Below are 20,280 nucleotides of genomic sequence, written 5' to 3' on the forward strand. Positions count from 1 at the left end.
GAAATCAAAGTAATAAAATTACTAATTGAGATCATCCCATTCAAGAAAAATAAAGATTAAAGCAAATAACATGTAAAAGGACAACATAATCAAACTATACTCAGAAGACCCTATGCTTGGTAAAAGAAATACATAATATAAAAACAAATAACTCCTCTACCATTTTCTCCAACACTTATTATTTGCCTATCATTGTGCCTTATGCTTTTTTTACAAGCATGACTCCTAATCCTAAATAAAAACATTCTTAGGCAGATGGCTAAAGCTGTTTTTGTTGTTGTTGTGTTTGTTTGTTTAAACAGAAGTAAATGAAGCTTACTGAAGCTCCATGACTCATCCATGGCTGAGTAGCTTTTAAGTGTCAGAAGTGGGATTTGAATCCAAGTTTTCCTTCCATACCATATAGCAGTTACTGTATAAAAAAATAGCTTACTAAACTGCACATATTATGTTAGCCAAATGGAGACCTAAAACCTCAGAATGGTCTAATATTCTTATACAGCAATATCTTTGTGATATTAATAAATAACAAAAAATCCATTGTGTTCTTACCTTGAGTCTTAAAAACAGCTTTATCACTGTAGAGGTCACAGTGTTGACAAAATTCAACATGATGAAGACAACTGCATAGATACAGGAAACAAAGCTAGGCAGCCCTTCCACACAGCTATTAAGTTCTTGCAATGACTTAATTTTAAGTCAATGTCTCTTCATGCTGTACATATTCCCCAATGTCTGCTTGAAGAAATACTGCAATCACTATGGGGTTTTCTTTCCTGCAGTCTTGTGTAGACTTTGACACTACAGCAAAACCCAAAGGAATTTCTGCCATGGAGGACACCACCACTTTGAGAAGTGTTTTCAATGATTTAACCCAGACCATATTTCAACACATGGTTTCTGTACAGAAGGACTGCTCTACTCTGAGCTTTATTCATACTTTATACTTGGTATAGGGTGCAAATACAGGTAATCCAGAGCTGTAATGTATGAATGGGAATTGTGGGCCTTAGTGAATTTTCGAAAGCAGGTCCCAGGAATACCAGCTTGTACCCTGAGATACTGGTGGCCAGCTTCAAAATCTTCTCACTAACATAGTACACCTGGCTGTTATGTAGCCTGAAACAGTAGGTGCTATCTGGCCTGAGAACCAATAGCTGAAGATTCTCCTGGATGTATTTGGCTATCTTCTCAAATGTTACATGGGTCTCCTACTCAGTCAAAGGCCGCATTTTCCCACCAAGTTGAAACACTGAATCCTTGTGCCTCAGTAGCCAGAAGTAGAAATCAACTTCACTGGAAAAATTTAAAAAATATTTAAGGATCAATAAACAATAATCTTACCTAATCTCGTTTAGAGTAAAAGAGGCAGGAGAATTTCATGAATCACTTTTGTTAAACCAATTCGCATATACCCAAATCAAACAAAAGCATATATATATATCTCCAGTATTTCTAAAGATGTTCAAAATAAATGAAAAACATATATGTCTATGAATTTGAAGATTCAATATTGTAATGATGTTCACTGTCCTCAAACTTACCCCATCAAAATACCAGTAAGGTGGGGCTGCAAATTGGTGCAACCACTATGGAAAACAGTATGGAGATTCCATAGAAAACTTGGAATGGAATCACCATGTGACTCAGATATCCCACTCCTCAGTTTATACCCAAAGGACTTAAAAATCAGCACACTACAATGATGGGTTCACATCAGTGTTGATAGCAGCTCAATTCACAATAACCAAGCTATGGAACCAACCTAGGTGTTCTTCAACAGGGAAATGGAAAAAGAAAATGTGATATATATATATACTCAATGGAATATTACTCAGCATAAAGAAAATGAACTTATGGCATTTGATGAAAAATGGATAAGCCAGTCCCCAAAACACAAAGGTTGAATGTTCTGATATGATATGTGGATGCTAGCCTACAACAGGAGATGGTGGGGAGGGGAGGAATAGAAGTTTATCAAATTAAATAAACAAAGGGGAATTAAGGGAAGGGAGGGGTATGGGAATAAGAAAGATAGTAGAATGAATAGGACATAACTTTCCTAATCTTGTATATGAATATACAACCAGGGTAACTCCATATCATGTACAACCACAAGAATAGGATCCTAATTAGAATATGTTATATTCAATGTATGTATAATATGCCAAAATACACTCTATTGTGTATATCAAAAAAGAACAAATAATTTTAAAAATCATGATATGAACCTAAAAATACAACAATTATAAAATGCAAAATGGAGCTGGGCATGGTGGTGCGTACATGTAATTTCCCAGAAGTCTGGGAGGCTGAGACAAGAGGATTACAAGTTCAAAGCTAGCCTCAGCAACATAGTGACACCTTAAAGCAAATTACTGAGACTCTGTCTCAAAATAAATCAAAAAGTGCTGGGGTTATGACTCAGTGGTTAAGCACCACTGCGTTCAAACCCTGACACCAAAATAATAATAATAATAATAATAAGGAATAGAATTTAACTACACATGTACATATGGGAATACTTACTTGGTAGAATGAAACTTCCAGAAATACCACTTGTATGGTCAAAGAGATCAGTAAGATCTGTGCACACACTACTTTAGACCGTTCACATTGAAGTCTCATCTCTGCTACTTGCCAATGTGGTGTTGTCTGAATTACTCATATCCATAATAAGTTATAACAAATCCTAACTCAAATCACTGAAAACATTAAATATAATACTTTAAAAAAATCAATGTAATTCTTAGTACATACCAAGAACCCAATAAATGTTATTTTATCATGAAAAACCTAAGTTTTTTTAGACATTGATAATTCTAAAGTTCATATGAAAAGTCACATATCCTAAAACAGCTATGACATTCTTGACAGATAAGAACAACATGGGAGGGATCTTCTTATGTGAGAATAAGGCATACTATATAACTATAGGTATACAAAGAGTATTATTAACAGAGGTATAAATAGAAAAGCCAATTAATTCCCTTATAGAGACAGCTAACTGTTTTTTTTTTTACACAAGTAGAAAAGAATGTAATGGAAAACAGCCATCCCCCAAATTGTTGTAGAATATTTGCCAGTAATCTAGATTAAAGAACAAAAAAAGAAAGAAATGACTTATGTGTTATGCATTATACTAAATTGTATGGGTAATAAATTAAAGATTTATATATATACTTTAAAGTTATAAAATTATTAGAAAACCATGAAAAAATCTTTAGAAAATAGAGCTAAGAAAATAGTTCTTTTTTTGTTGTTGTTTTTAGATATACATTACAGTAGGGTGTATTATGACATTTTATACATACATGGGGTGCAAACCATAACAATACTGATCCCATTCTTATGGTTGAACATGCTGTGGAGTTACACTGGTCATGTATTCATATATGAGCATAGGAAAGTTATGTCTGATTCATTCTATTACCTTTCCTATTCCCATCCCCCTCCCTTCTATTTGTGCCTCATAGACTAATTCAATTAACTTCTATAATTCCCCTCCTCACTCTCCCTTGTTATGGGTTAGCATGTATATATCAAGAAAACATTTGCGCTCTCTCTCTCTCTCTCTCTCTCTCTCTCTCTCTCTCTCTCTCTCTTTGGTGGGGTAACTGGTTTATTTCACTTAGTATGATATTTTCCAGTTCCATCCATTTACCAGCAAATGCCATAATTTCATTCTTCTTTATGGCTAAGTAATATTCCATTGTGTATATAAATCACTTTTTCTTTATCCATTCTTCTGTTGAAGTACACCAAGGTTGGTTTCACAGCTTAATTATTGTGATTTTAACTGCTATAAACATTGATGTGGCTGAATCACTGTAATATACTGATTTTAAGTCCTTTGGGTATAAGCCCAGGAGTGGAATAACTGGGTAAAATGGTGGTTCCCTTCCAAAATTGCTGAGGAATCTCCCTACTGTTTTCCATAGTGGTTGTACCAATTTCCAGTCCCACCAGCAGTTTATGAGTAAATCTTTTTCCCCACATACTTACCAACATTTATTGTTACTTGTCTTTTTTATACTTGCCATTCATACTGAAGTAAGATGGAATCTCAGTGCAGTTTTAATTTTCATTTCTCAAATTTCTAGAGATATTCATATTTTTTTGAAATTCATATTTATTCTTCTATGAAGTGCCTGTTCGGTTCCTTTGCTCATTTATTGATTGAGTTATTTGGTTTTATTTTATAAAGTTTTTTGAGTTCTTTGTATATCCTGGAGATTAATACTTTATCTGAAGTGCAGGTGGAAAAGATTTTTCTCCTATTCTGTAGGATCTCTCTTCATTTTCTTGATTATTTCCAATGCTGTGAAGAAGATTTTTAGTTTGATGCCATCCCAGTTATTGATTCTTGATTTTACTTCTTGTGCATTAGGGGTCTTCATTAGCAATTAGGAAAATAAAAATTTAAACAATAGTATACATTTAGTTATTTATAAGAATGACTTAAATTAAGAAAAATTACTGACTACAAGAAACACTGGGAAATATACAGAGAAAATATAATCCTTATGAAGTGTTGAAGTGAATGTAAAATGTCACAACCACTTTAAGAAAAAAATATTTGTTTTCTATAAAATTAAACAACATTTATTTCAGCCCAGAAATACTGGTCAGGAAGTTGTTTTTTGTGATGACTTTCCCTGGTTTTGGTATATGTGCTATGGTTTAAAAATAGTGATTCACGAACTTCTCTTGCCTCTTTTATATACAAATGGAGATTACATAGAATTGTTGATCATTGTTCCTTAAGTAGTTTTTACAGATTTTCCAAGGAAGTCATCTACATCTTGAAATTCTTTTTTGGATGTTTGTAACTATGAACTGAATTTTCTCAATAGTTTTATACTATTCAAATTATGATTTTCAATATTGTGTGTATTATAGTAATAATCAATAAATTACAAAATACCTAAGGAATGAACTAAAAATGAAAATACAAAAATGAAATAATATTTCAATAAAGAAAAAATTCTGAAAAGAAAGAAAAAAAATCCTTTAAATGGGAGAATCAGTAAATCAAGGTAAAGATTCAGTTGAAAACATTACCAAAAGATTCCACTACAGAGAAGACAGTTTCCTCTTTTTAAAGACAACATATATAATATTGAAAAGAGTTAGCAATTAAGAAAATATGATGAGATCATGACCAGAATATTTGAGATAACCTAGCATTAGAAGATAAACTCTAATATTGTCCTAGAAGACATTGAAAACTAAAGAATACACTACATTTTCAGAGAAGTACTATCAGAAAATATTACAAACCTTGGGAATAAAATGATAATGCAAGTACATGAGCCATTTAGATTCACAAATAGGCAAGATCATAAAAGGTACTCTTCAAGATTCATTATAATTAAACTGTCTAATATTCAGAAAAAAGATAAAATTTTGAAAGCTGCAAGAGAAAATTGGTTAGACATATTTAAGTATAAGCCAATGAGACTATATTCGGGTCTCATGGGCCACACTGTAAAAGCCAGGGGAGCTTCATATTCCAAGCCCTGAAAGATGAAGGTTACAAATTAAGATTGCTATACACAGCAAAGCTGTCCATCAGAATGGAAAATGAAATAAAATTATTCCAAGAAAAGTAGAAAACAAAAACACTGATGATTACTGAGCTAGCACTATCAAAAAAAAAAAAAAAAAAACAATGAGGCATTGTGGCTCAGTTGTAGAGCACTTGCTTAGCATATGTGAGGCACTGGGTTTGATTCTCAACACTACATATAAATAAATAAAGGTCCATTGACACTAAAAATTATTTTTAAAAACTTAATGAAATTTTACATCAGAACAAATGAAAAATAATATAAAAGAGCTAGTGAATGGTTGAATCACAATAGAATAGACAAGTAAAAGACAAAACAGGTCTGCATTAACACTTAGAAATAAACCAAGATTTCATGAAATTAAAATCATCTTTCTATATTAAAAATGAATGAAAATGTTCTCAGCACTCCAATTATAAGTTGTAAACCTGCAGAATAGATTAAATAGCAAGACACAAGCATATGTTGTTTATAAAAGACCCTAATTACAGGTATTGATATCCATAGGCTATAAGTCAAAGGATGGAAAAATATAAACATTAAAAATTCTGACAGAATAAAATCAGGAATAGCTACCCTTATATTTGGAAAAGGGTAGCTATTTTCTGTTTCGTCCCATTAGTTTCAAAACTAATGGGAAGAAACAAAAAAGGTTACTTCATACTTATTGAAGAAGGTAAACAACAATAAGATATAATGACTGTAAGTATTTACATAACAAAAGTTGGTGTATCTACTTACATTTAAACCCCCACTTAATATAAAGACTCAGATATCTGATTCTGATACAATAATACTAGGTGATTCCAAGAAACATCTGCAATCAATAGATAGGTCATGCAGACATAAATTAAATAAATACTCTTCAGACCTAAAAATACCATTAATCAATTAGAACTGACATCTATAGAGGAGTTTATCCATCAACAGCCAAATTCGTTTTTTTTTCCTTAGATGCATGTGGAAACTGGGTATCCATATGTAGAAGAATAAAAGTAGATCCCTCTATTTTACCATGTATAAAAATAAATTGAAAGCCAATTAAATACTGAGGAATTAGACCAGATACACTGCAATCGCTAGAAGAAATTAGGGTCATCTTCCCAACATATTTGCACAGGCACCAACTTCCTTAATAAGACTCCTAAAGCTCAGGATATAAAAACCAACAATCGGTAAGTGGATGACTTCAAATTGAGAAGTTATTTTTAGTAAAGGAAATAGTTAAAAGTGTGAAGAAAAACAATAGAATTGAAGAAAAATCTTTTTAGCTTTTCTTCTGAAAGAAGAAAAATATATAGAATGTATGAATGACTCAAAATATTAACACCAAATATAAATATAATCACCCAATCAATAAATGGACAAATGAATTAACAGATTTTTTTTAATTTTTTTTAGTTGTAGATGGACACAATACCTTTATTTTACTTTTTTATTTATTTTTTTATGGGGTGCCCGGGATTGAATCCAGTGCCTCATGCATGCTAGGAAAGCGCTCTACCACGGAGCCACAACCTCAGCCCAACAGATATTTTTTCAAAAAAAGAAAAATGCCTATTACCAAAAAAATATGAAAATATATTCAACATACTAAGCAACTGGAAAAATGTAAATCAAATTTACCCTGGGATTTTTATCTAACTCCATTTAGAATGGCAATCATCAAGAGTACAAATAACAATAAATACTGACAATGATGTTAAGAAAAATGTACACTCATGTAATTTTGATGGGAATGCAAACTCATGTCATCAGTTTAAAAAGCAATTTAGATTCCTCAAAACACAAGGAATTAACTCACTAGGTAACTCAGCTATCCCACACTTTGGTACTCATTAAACTAACTAAAATTGGCATTCAATAGTGATACATGAATACTAATATTTACAGAAATACAATTCACAATAGTAAAGTAATGGAACCACGTCAGGTGCCAGTTAACAAGTAAATATACAAAGAAAATATGGTATGTATACACAATGGAATTTTACACATCCATAAAAGTGTTGAAATTTTGTCATTTGCTGATAAGTGGATGAAACTGGAGAAGTTTAGGCTAAGTGAAATAAGCCAAAATCAGAAATTCAAGAAATGGATTTTCTTTCAGGTGAAGAAACTAAAGAGAAATTAGTAATTTTTAAAAGGTGATCAAAATATAAAAGAAGGGAGAACACTGGAGGAGAAGAGGTGTATAGAGGGGATAGAAAAGGAATTGGAAAGGAGAGAAACTGCAGAACATAACTGATCAAACAATGCTAGGTACATATATGAATATATCACAATGAATTCCACTTTTTTGTATAACTATAACATATGGATTTAAAAAGTAAATTAATATTAGGAAAACCAATAGAGTACCAGAAGGGGAACAAGAAGAACAAAGAGTGGAGAGAAGCGGACAGTATTGAGAATTGAAATGGAGCAAATTATCTTATATGCAGTTCTGAAAATGTCAAAATGAGCCTGACAATTATATATAATTGCAATGCACTAATAAAAAATTTAAAAACAAATATTAAGAATAGCTGTTATTATTACTTTGTTATATTTTCAATATTTGTTTTTAAACTAAAAAATAGCCACTTTTTAAGAACAAAACTTCTGTAGCATTTTTGGCAACAATAAAGTTATTCTTGCTTATTGTTTTGATTCCTTAGGAAGATGATCATTTGTCATATTTATTTAGTCATTTCTTTTATTTCTGCTTACTATAATCTATAATATTCATTTTTGTTTTATTCTTTTATAGTTTCTACAGGAGTGCACCCAAATATTATTTTGTTTGTAACTCTGTCTTACATTTGTAACAAGTAATTTTAACAAGTACATGGCAATTTTTTTTCTAATTGTTCTTTTATTTGGCAGTTACAAAATTATATTGTCTTTACTATAATATATAATGAACATAAATATGGTATCTCCTACTTTTTCATGGTTTCACACATTGCTTTAAACTCACATCTGTTTTGTTTATTATTTAAGAAATTAATTTCCTCATGTGAAAACATATTCATTTCCTATAATATTCTTACTGAAACTATTCATTTTTTACTAATTTTTTTCTCGTTTGTTTTGTTAAGTACTAATATTTATGACTCTTTTTTTCAGTGAACATAAAATTTAAAATTTATGCTGCAAAAATATTTAATATAAAATTAAGAATACATTATTGTCTTTCATTTTCCCTCATATCTCATCCTAAACTTTCTCTATTTGAGGGATTATAAGATGTAAATTTCTAAAAGATTATATAAGTATATAGATACTCAATGTGGCTGAAATTTATCTATTAAAATAATTATTTTATATTGATGTTTTTACCAATTATATATGTAATTATAATTATATGTTTTTACCAATTATATATGTGATCTGCGGCTTACACTTAAATATTGTCAGTGTAATTAAGAAGCCAAGGATGAAAGTAACTGGTGAATAAACATATTACAGTCTGAAATTTCACATCAATAACTGGTTGCCTAAACTCTAACTTACAGAATAATAAAACAGCCAACTAATGCTAAATGTTTCTGCCATTAAAATTTGTAAAAAAAAAAAAAAAAAAAAAAAAAAACTCTAATATGAACTCTACTGCAATATATACGATTATTTAGGCAACAATTTTAAGTATATACAAGTTATATTTGTTATTTCCAACCCTTGTTGAATTTTGAAAACCACCATTGGTTCCACTACATCAACACTAAAAATCCAGGTTTTGTCTTTCTTCCACCTATTCCAAGCCCTTCCTATTTTCTTTTATTTCATTCTTTTTCCCCCCTCTATATTCTTAACTTGAAGATCATTCCTTTTTTTTTTTTTTTGGTACTTACTGGGGATTGAACCCAATGGCCCTTAATCACTTAGCTACATCCCAGCCCTTTTTTAATATTTATATTTTAGTTGTAAGTTGAACACAATACCTTTATTTTATATTTATTTATTTTTATGTTGTGCTGAGGATTGAACCCAGGGCATCACACATGATAGGCAAGTGCTCTACCACTGAGCCACAACCCCAGCCCCCCCATCCCAGTGCTGGCTCTCTCTCTCTCTCTCTCTCTCTCTCTATATATATATATATATATATATATATATATATATATATATATAATGAAATGACACTTTATCTAAACAGTTTGAGTTTCTTTTTTTACAATCTACATTTTTTTTAAATTTATTTTTTTACATACATTACAATAGTGGAATGTATTACACTCATTATTACCCATTTACAGAACAAGTTTTCATAACTCTGTATAGAAAGTATGTTCATGCTAAATTATGCCAATGTACATGTACTGTTTTTTTGCATTATACCACAATTTTTCATGCTTTTTTATATTTTATTTAGAGACAGGATCCCACTAAGTTGCTTAGGGCCTTTGATGTTACTGAGGCTGGCTTTGAATTTTCAATCCTCTTGCCTCAGCCTCCTGAGCTGCTGGTATTACAGGTGAGTGCCACTAGCCCAGATAAGATTATTTTTCTTACATAAATTATACTTATATATTTATTCTAAATAAATTAATATTCCAAACAAAAAAACATAAGTATTACAATGCTATCATATAGTAACTTTCACAGATAAAATATAATGTTAAAGTCCATAATATCTCAGATAAAAAGTGAATTAATGATGCCTTGATAATAGTTAATGGAGCCAAATTCAAAGACAAATGTATTTTATTATTTTGAAAAATAATTTGCACAAGTAATCATCTTTTAATGCATTTTTAAACTTTATTTTATTTTTTTGATTTATTTTCATGATGCTGAGAATCGAACCCAGTACCTCACACATGCTAGGCAAGCACTCTACCACCAAGCAACAACCATAGCTCTTTTCCGTGTATTTTAAAGACTGGAATCAATGTTAATTTTAGGTGGCATCTAAAATAGCAAAGCATAACTTATTATTTATAAGTAGTGATAGTAGTCATTAAAAACATGGATTTTTCTTATTTTTATTTTTGAAATGCAATATTTTAATTGATAAGTCGTAGACAATTTCTGTAAGCCCATGGAATACTGATGTGGTCCCCTTATTTTCTATGGAAATTATAAAGCCCTTATTTGTTCAAAGACATTAAAATTTTATTTTCAATAGCTAAAAAATAAGCAGTCTTTTCATATTTAAATGTAACAAATGAAACCATAATTTGTTGAAGTAAAATTTTCCCAAAGTTAAAATAGCAGGAAATCATCAACATATATCTTGAAAGATGATTCAGATAATACTCATATCCATATTAAGTCGGCTAATACCATCAGGCTTGAATGAGTGTGAATGAGTGCCAGTAATCCTGTTGCAAGTTATCATTAATTGCATTCATGAGAATATAGTAAATTTTTCATATTATTAAATGACTTTTAAGAAGTTCTTACAAGAAGTACTATGGGTAAGTATTAAATTTTTCTTTTAATTAAAGTACATTAATAAATCTTGGCTAGTAGGGGGAAAATGAGTCTGATCTCAAGAATAATCCTCAAGAATAAATTCTGTCTTCTTTACTGTAACTGAATGATTGCAATATATACTATAAAACTATTCAATGCTCAGGATGGTTTTATGCAATATATTTTTTACATTTTAAAAGTCTAGGGAAAATGTTACCAAATTGTTTTCTTAACTTTCACATTCTAGCCTAGCAAATTATGCAGAATTCTTTTTCCAGTATACAGTGAGACTTGGTCAGAAACATACCTGAGCTGGTATTAATGGAATTATTAGGCACCTTATTACATATTCTAAAATATAATAACACATGATTCTCTTTTTTTTAGTTGTACATTTGCATCATGAAACTAATTTTTTACATCTTTGGCATGTTATTTTCCTTTAGAGTCTAATTCTTAGCTATAAGGCTCATATTATGTTTTTTAGCAAATTTCCTCATTTTCTTATATATACACAGATTGCTTCACAGGAATGTCATCTCCATTTCCTCAAATTAAATGCTGATGTCTTTTAATGCTTCCCCAAATAGAATTTCATGATTCATCTATAATAAACTTAATACCCAGTCAGTAAGCTTCTAGCACTCATTTAATGAAAATCTGGGTAAAGTAGGTAGCATTTAGTTTGCATTAGAAATTTTCTCTATTGATATTTATATAAGCAGTATCTAAGATTTTCTGAAGTAATACCATCTAAGAAGCAAAAATGTTTTATTGACTCTAGTACTTTAATCAACACCTAAAATATACTGTAATATTTTAAATTAAGAAAAAATATCATTTGTATGCAATATTGAGACAGGAAGGTAGACCATCTCTAGGTGAATAGACATGAGCACTTCAAAGGAGGGAAAGAAACCATGCCATCCTAAAAGGAAACACCTGGACCTGAGAACATCCTGTTGCTGCCCAAGATAGCTTTAACCAACAGCAGTGGTACCCTCCCTTACAACCCCTCCCATATTGCAAAAGTCCTTTTCTGTTTCAAATAAATATTGTTACTCTACCATCCATAACCCATGGAACTAATTCTTCAGATTCAAGAGACAAAGATTCCACCTGACACCATGCTCCTATACTATATTTTGGTGGGTTGTCTGGGGTCCATGGAGTGGTGAGAAATACAGGCAAGGATGCTCTCTTTCCCCTTTTCTGTGCTCTATCCTTAATGGATTAACTGGTTTTAAACACTGGGCATTTGTCAGCCAGTTAAACATGACTAGCATCACTGCAAGTCTTAAGAATCAGGTGATAGGCTTTTACTTCCCTTGGAGCCAATCACCCAATATTTATTAAGAATATTGTTTATGGAGGAAATCAACTTCCTTTTGTGATTGTTGGCATATTACAAGGGACCAGAATAGGTCTGAGGAGATCTGAAGGTCTCAGATTGGAGCAACTCTCCAATGTGATCTGAGAGCTCAAGGCTAAAAACTAGACCTCATCACCCTGTCGGATGGTGAGCCTGACTTCTGACCTTTCTCCTTTTGGTTTTACATTTGCTTGGGAGACAGCAAGCAGATGTGGAGGGAGTTTTCGTCCATCAATTCCAGATTCCAGTAGGCCTGGTCTGATATGTGGCTTTGGCTCAAATGGCAACCCATATATCCCCAGAGCAAGGGTCTCAAGTTCCTTCCTTTTACCTAGAATTATGGTTTCACCTAATGTGACCTTCTTTAATGTCCTTATTACTTGGAGATCTCTGCCAAAGGGGACTTTGGGAAGCCTTCTCTTACACCAGACCTGTCTCTGGTGTACCTTTCAACATCCAAATTTTGCCATTCCCCAAAATTGGTGCCATAATATTATCCCCAGGTTTTCATATCCAAGAAATGCCCTATAAACCTACACCAACAACTGACTTTTCTCTGGGCCCAACAACGTTTTTTATCTCCAACAGTTTCTGCCTTTAATATTCTAGAATACCATATTGCGGTCCTGACCTCTTAAACATGTTTGCTGGAAGATTTTATCTTTGGGTATATGATAAAACTTCTCTCCTGAAAATGAATTATAGAGGTTCCCAGACACCCCAGCACAAATATAAAGGACCATATGCCCAAAAGTCTAAATTATAACAACTAATAGAACCTGAGAACTGGATAGGACCCTATTGCTCTCCTTTGCACTTGATTTGCTTAAGGAAACTTTTAACCTACATTTTGAAAGAGTACTTATACCATCTAGAATGATACTCTAACTAGTGGTGGACTTAATACACACCACAGATAAACATCTTCAAACTGATCCAATTAGAGAATTATCTAGTTCACCAGAGACAACCTAACATAGGTCCTCATTGGTAAGCACAAATTGTCCAATAGGCCTATGTTTCTGTCCATGGAAAAGGGATCTGCTACTGTGCAGGATCTGCTACTGTACAGAATGAAAACCAGGAAACTCCCTGGCTTATAGGAGATAAGGGATATTGGGGGATTCCCTGACTCCTTCCTTTGTTTCACAGTTGGGAAACTGAAGTTCCATTCCTCTGGAATGTATTGAAAGGAATTGGAATATATATAACTCACAAATTTAAGAAAGAAACATCTAAGTTTTTTTCTGTACCCAAGCTTGGTCATCATATTAACTGGAGGAAAGAGAAAAATGGCTCCCTGAGGGAAGTATTGATTAAATTTCCATTTTACAGTTGAATTTGTTAATTATAGACGATTATTCTAATTGTACCAGGACAAATTATCTGTCTGTTATTATGGAGGCAGATATAGACTTTGAAGTCTGAGTTACATAAGCAAGATAGGGAGGGCCATCAAAGCTAGCCCAGCCAAAATTCATCTCAAAGATTCTACATCTTTTCTGCACCCAAAACAATGACCCTTAAAACTGGAGACCAAGAAAGGGTTGCAAACCATAATAAAAAACCTGAGATCCCAGGGACACCTAATACCTTGAAATAGCACCTGGAATATACCTATCCTGGGAGTACAAACACAAAATAGAGACTGAATGTTTGTTCAGGACTTTTGACCAATAAGTGAGGCAGTCACTCACTTGCATGTGATAATCCCTAACCCTTACACTTTTCTCAGATATCTGAAGATTCTGAATGATTCACAGTACTTGACTTAAAGGATGTTGTGTGTTTGTGGGGTGTGTGTGTGTGTGTATTTTATTATATTTTGATTACCAGTTTCTATTTGCACTTGAAGACCTCTCAGACTAGTTCACCCAATTGGTGTGGATTGTTTTGCCACAGGGATTCAAAGACAGTCCACACCTTTTTGGAAAAGCCCTGGTTCAAGCCTTGTCCAGATTGAATCATCCAATGATGGGAGTCATCCACTATGTGGATAATTTTCTCATCTGTGCCCCCTCAGAGAGAACGTCACAAGAGATCACTCAGCCCCTGCTTAACTTTCTGGCATAAAGGAACACAAAATCTCTAGTCTAAAGCCCAACTATGCTCTAACAGATTTCTCAGTTATTCTTTGGTTTAAGTACCTAGGGCTAATATTAAATAAGGGGACCTGAATGCTAGGAGAAGAAATAATCAAGCCCATTTATTTTCCTTTCCTCTCCCCAAAACTCTAAGGCAAATAAGGTGATTTCTAAGCATAACTGGATTCTGCAGATTGTAAATCCTTGGATGTGGTGAAAGAGAACATCCCCTGTGTCAGTAAATAATGAATTCTCAACAAACAAGTGCTAACCTATTAGAATGGGAACTAGAGTCAAAACAGGCCTTCATTCAATTAACGTGGGCTCTTCATTAAGAACAATTCTAAGTTTCCTTCTGGTTGAAATTTGAGTGTATATATTTATAAAAGATGATCAGTGGTCCTAGGAGTGCTAATTCAAGCTTGAGGACTTTCTCAGGGGTCTATAGAGTACTAAAGTAAAGACATAGACCTGGTACCAAAGAGATAGTCAGCCTTCATACAGTCAGGAGCAGCTCTGGCTTTCCCAGTTCCAGAGTCCACAAAACTGATGCCTGGATGACTCCTAATTGTATTCACTTCCCATGATGTGGTAGAAATTCTAGAGGCTAAAGAAAGCCTCTGACTCTCAGATAACAGATTTCTCAGTTATTCTTTGGTTTAAAAATAGGCTCTATTTATTACTTGATGGGCCAATTATGCAATTAAAAACTTGCACATCCCTAAACCCTGCCACCATCATCCCTGGATATCATCCACATCTATACTGCATAGGAAGAACTAGATGACAGACTCCTAGAAAGCTCTGACATAACTCTCTTTATAGATGAAACTCCTTTATGGAACACAGGATCTATAAAGTAGGATATAATTGTTTCAAGATACAATCTTGCTAAATTGTTGAAATTAGTCTCAAAATTGAGATCCTCCTGTCTCAGCCTCCAAAGTTTCTGGGATTACAGGTCTGTGCCACTGAACCCAGTTAAAAAAAATTGTTTTATGAACGAATCTAAAGAGAAAAAAATTATTAATTCTGGGTTTTATATGCTAGCTAATGAGGTTGCTTCAATAATGTATTATAAAGAATTTCTGGAAATTATCACATAATATATCTTTTCCATTTAAAATAAATATTATAATGGTATAGAAAGTGCAGTACCATTCATATGATAAAGACAAGTGTTGTTTTGTGGAAACAAACAAACAAAACAACCATTGAGCAGGTGCAGTGGCTCATTACTCTAATCCCAGTGGCTCTGGAGGCTAAGACAGGAGGATCACAAGTTCAAAGCCAGCTTCAGCAACTTAGCAAGGCTAAGGAATTCAGTGAGACTCTGACTCTAAATATATGAAGGGGGCTGAGGATGCAGGTCAGTGGTTAAGCACTCCTAGGTTCATTCTTTCGTTAAAAAAATAGTAATTGATTGTCTCTCCCACCAGGCACCAGTACCCAGGTGACTGATCTTACAGCTCTCACCAGAGCCTTAGAAATCAGCAAGGGTAAGAAAGTCAACATATATACATACTCGTAATATGCCTTCCTGGTTATATATACACATGCTGCTATACAGAAAGTTAGACACTTCCTGACAGCTAATGGATCCCCAACAAAATAACATAAGGAGATTTATAGGTTTTTATCTGCTGTTTATCTCCCCACTAAAGTTTATGGAATGCATTACAATGCACATCAAAAGGGAACAGATAAAATATCCAAAGACAACAGACTGGCAGACTCAGCTGCTAGGGTAGCCATAATCAGGAATCCCTTGTCCTCAGTAGTCTTAGAAGGACCTCTAGTTTGGAAAGATTTCCTTAAAGAATATAATCTCAATATTCTCAATCTGAAAAAAAAAAGTAAAGTTCTATCCCAGGAGCATACTTTACAGTCTTCAGAGTGGATTCAAATTCCTGACAAGAGATTACTTACATCAGAAGCTAATCAATGGAGACCTTCCACCTAGGAATAAAAAAAATTATCAGATGGCACAGACATATTCACAGGAAAAATCCTCTTAAGGATAGTTCAGCAAGTTATCAAAGTATGTGAAATTTGTCAAAGAAACAACCCCCTCAATAAGAGGATGGCTCCACCCAGTCCATACATAAGGATTCTCTTCCCAGAAAAGACTGTCAACTAGATTTAACCCATATGCCAAGGTCAAGAAGCATATAATATCTATTAGTTTGGTGGACATCTTTACCAGTTGGGTGGAGGCATTAGCCAGCAGAACTGAAAAAAAACACAGAGGTGATTAAGACCTTGGTTTGCAAGATTATTCCCAGATTTGAATTTCCTAAAGGTTTACATTGTTCCTGGCAACCCTAATCCTCAGGGAAAACAGAAAAGACTAACAGAACTCTCAAGAGACACTTAAGAAGAATGACCCAGAATATACCCATCCCAACCTACGTTACTTCCTAATGACATTATTACAAGTTAGCAATACCCCTAAAGCCCTAGGATTAAACCCATATAAAATGTTATACAGGAGGCCATCCCTACCAATTATTTCTTACTTGAGAAGAAGACCTCAGCACAGATACAAGACATTATGTCTATCCAGATTCTGATAAATTTTACAAAAATTTCCAGGATCTTGTAATAGTTTCCAGGGTCCTCAGCTGTTTAATCCTGGGCACCTGCTGTTAGTCAAGTAATTTCCTTCTCTCTTCCCATTCCTAGAACCAGTCTGGAATGGACCATTCATGGTAATTCTGGAAACCTGACTGTAGTCAAGATTGCTGAGGCTGACACCTGGATTCATAATCCCTGAGTTAAGCCTTGGAAATTAGAAACCAAACCAAAATGACTGCCTGATTCAGGGAGAAGAAGCTGTCCCACACTTTTGTGAACCTCTAGAGGATCTAGAGATCCTTTTAAAAAAATAAATTCATCCACTGAGACTCACACGTGACTATTAACCCTCAGGTCCTAATATATTCTCTGTTCTAAATAATGATTCTGTTATGGGTAGTTTATATTGTCTTTTTCTTTTGTGCTTGCCACTGCATGCTCCCATCAATATGGAATTTTTCAGACTCAACCTTCACATCCATGTTATCTATCCTTTGACTCCCCTTTGACTCACCTGACTTGGAGTAAAATATTTTCCCAAATTAAAAACATACACTGTCTTATAGCCCTGAGTTTTACAATTGTGGGATTTGTTATCAACAAATTTAAGCAGGTACAACAGTCCCATGGTGGGATATTAGACTGCTGAATGACTGAGAGGCTATGATCTTCCCTCTCAAGGGAAAGCCCTTTCACACTCCAACCCCCTCATGCCTCTTGATAACTTATTGTGGAAAGGAAAAGATCCACAATAGCTCTCTGTAAATACCATGTTCTGGAATTACAATGAAGATCCCTCCTTTAATATGGCCAAAACCCCACCTGAAATTACTCAGAGGATGATGAGTACCAAAATGTATTTAATTACTTTACTAAATAGTTCATCAAAAAGGCCACTTTCAGCTGGTCACAGTGGTGCACACCTGTAATCCCTGTGGCTTGGGAGGTTGAGGCAGAAGGATTGCAAATTCAAAGCCAGCCCTCAGCAAATTAGCGAGACCCTGTCTCAAAATAAAATACAGAAAAGGGGCCTGGGATATGGCTCAATGGTTTAGTGTCCCTGGGTTCAATCTCCACCCTCCAAAAAAAAGGCCACTCTCCTCCAGATATAAAACAAAAGGCTTCTTTTTGTACATCCAACCATCTACCTTCTAACATGACATTTACAAACATCGTAAACCCATTCACCTACCTAAACAGGCAACCTTACTAAAACCTAGAGTTGGGGGCTGAAATACTTAAACCCCCAAAACTGCTGAGGAGATTGGAACATTATCCAAATGATTCTTAAACCCCCAAATGTCTTTACTCTAAACTGAACACTGGTTAAAGATTATTATCACCCCAGGCATATATCTAATAACTAAAGTGTAAGTTATTCACTCTGATCATGTAAGGTGTAACTACCCAAGTAGCAGTCCTAGGAGGCATTATCTATGGGATAATCAGTAATTATCCGGCGACAACCAATTTGACCAATACAGTTGGGGAAAGAAGTGCTCTTAATGATCTAGCCAAAGGATTAAATCCATTAACCTACATGGTAATGCAGCACCAACTTGTCCTAAATTATTTCCTTGCCAAGAAAAGTAGAGTCAGTACTACTGCTAACACTTCCTTTTATGTGTATGTAATGCTACGGGTGTAGTGTACGGGTGATGTGGAGATGTTGTGACACACAACTAAACTGGTCAGGGTCACTCCAAGTAAATTTGGGGACTAAATAAAGACACAGACACAGAAAGTACCTTTTCTTTGGGTTCACTGACCGCTGCTCAACTACAGTTCCCACGGGGAGGGGGGGTAGTAAGGCAGGCAAGAAAGAGAGGGAGCACACCTCGAACCTGTTTTTTTTTTGTTTTTTTTTTTTGCTGAGAAGCTATTCAAATGAGGCAAGGGGTAGGGTTACAACAAACTAGTGGGTGTAATCCAATCCCATTTGGTGACACCCACTTCTGGAGCTGCACCTTTTTATCCCAGTGGAGGTAAAGTCCAAATTGTATTGTGGGGTGCAATACCTGTTCAGTACTTCTTTACTCAGGACTTTAATGTGTGTACATAGTTCCTGTCCAGAGCGGCACCTGACATGGAGACTTGAACCCAGATGATCTTATTTTTAAAAAGCCAGTGAGTAAGGAATCAAGCCCTGTAGCATAAACTGACTGAGAATATGGGAACAAGTTAAATCTTGGCTATCATCTATGATATGGCTAGCTTCATTCCTTGGACCTCTCATGGCTTTGTGCTTGCTTCTGGGTTTTGTCCTTGCATACTAAAACTGATAACTAATAAATTTCTGCTCGTCTAGAAGCCATTAAACTAAAAATGATGACAGAAATGCAACCTACTATGGAACTGACTCATGACTTCTACAAAGGCCCTCAAAACAGACCCTCTGTAAGGTCTCCCTTACTTTCACAGCCAATGGCCACTAGTAGCTTGAAGCAGCTAGCACAGGTATTGCCTACTTTAACCTAATGGCAATTTTACCTAGTGATAGAAGGCAGAATGAGAAAAGAAGTTAGACCACCTGTAGGCAGATAGAAATAAGGGCCTGAAAGGAGGAAAGAAGACTATCCTGTCGTAAAAGGAGACACCTGGTCTTTAGAATACCATGTTGCTGCCCATAATAGCTTTGACCAATAGCCAGTAGTACCATCTTTTGGGATCCCTCCCATACTGTGGGATACTGTTTCTGCTTTGAACAAATCTCGATATTCTACCCTCCAGTGTCTATGGATTTCATTCTTCAAATTCCCAAGACAAAGAAGCCACCTAACACAATGCTTTTGTGCTACAGTGTGTTCTCAAGAGTTTAATTATCTATAATACAGTCTCTGAGCTCTATCTGTATGGAGTAAATGTCATATATGAAGTAAGTGATTTCAATTATAACATTTATCAACATTATTCTGAAATAAAAATTCCTACTTTAAATATTTGTAAAAATAATGCAGACACTATTATCAATGATATATCTTTGTGTAAACTCAGTGAGTTAAACTATAAAATAAAATTTGGGCTATCCCTTCACAGATAATATTTTTGCTGTTGTTGTCAAATTTAATCCTTAATTTAAAAGGATTGGGTTTACTTATTGCTGATATGATATCTAAATTCTTTCCATATATTATAGTCTCAAATTGTATTAAAGACTGATGTTTCATGAAAAAACAAAACTTAAAAAAATGGAAGAAAAACCAGCATATATAGGAAGAATGGATAGAAATAATAAATGCATTTTAATTCAAAGATTATATAAAATACTATA

The 20,280-nt window shown here is 33.9% G+C and overlaps 1 pseudogene; it reads right to left on the bottom strand.

Moving 5' to 3' along the window:
- Positions 1-694: 694 nt before the first annotated feature.
- Positions 695-1,232, bottom strand: LOC113201270 (60S ribosome subunit biogenesis protein NIP7 homolog; annotated as a pseudogene).
- Between the last annotated feature and the right edge of the window lie 19,048 nt (positions 1,233-20,280).

The sequence above is a fragment of the Urocitellus parryii genome, chromosome X (assembly GCF_045843805.1).
Source record: "Urocitellus parryii isolate mUroPar1 chromosome X, mUroPar1.hap1, whole genome shotgun sequence".
Taxonomy (NCBI): Eukaryota; Metazoa; Chordata; class Mammalia; order Rodentia; family Sciuridae; genus Urocitellus; species Urocitellus parryii.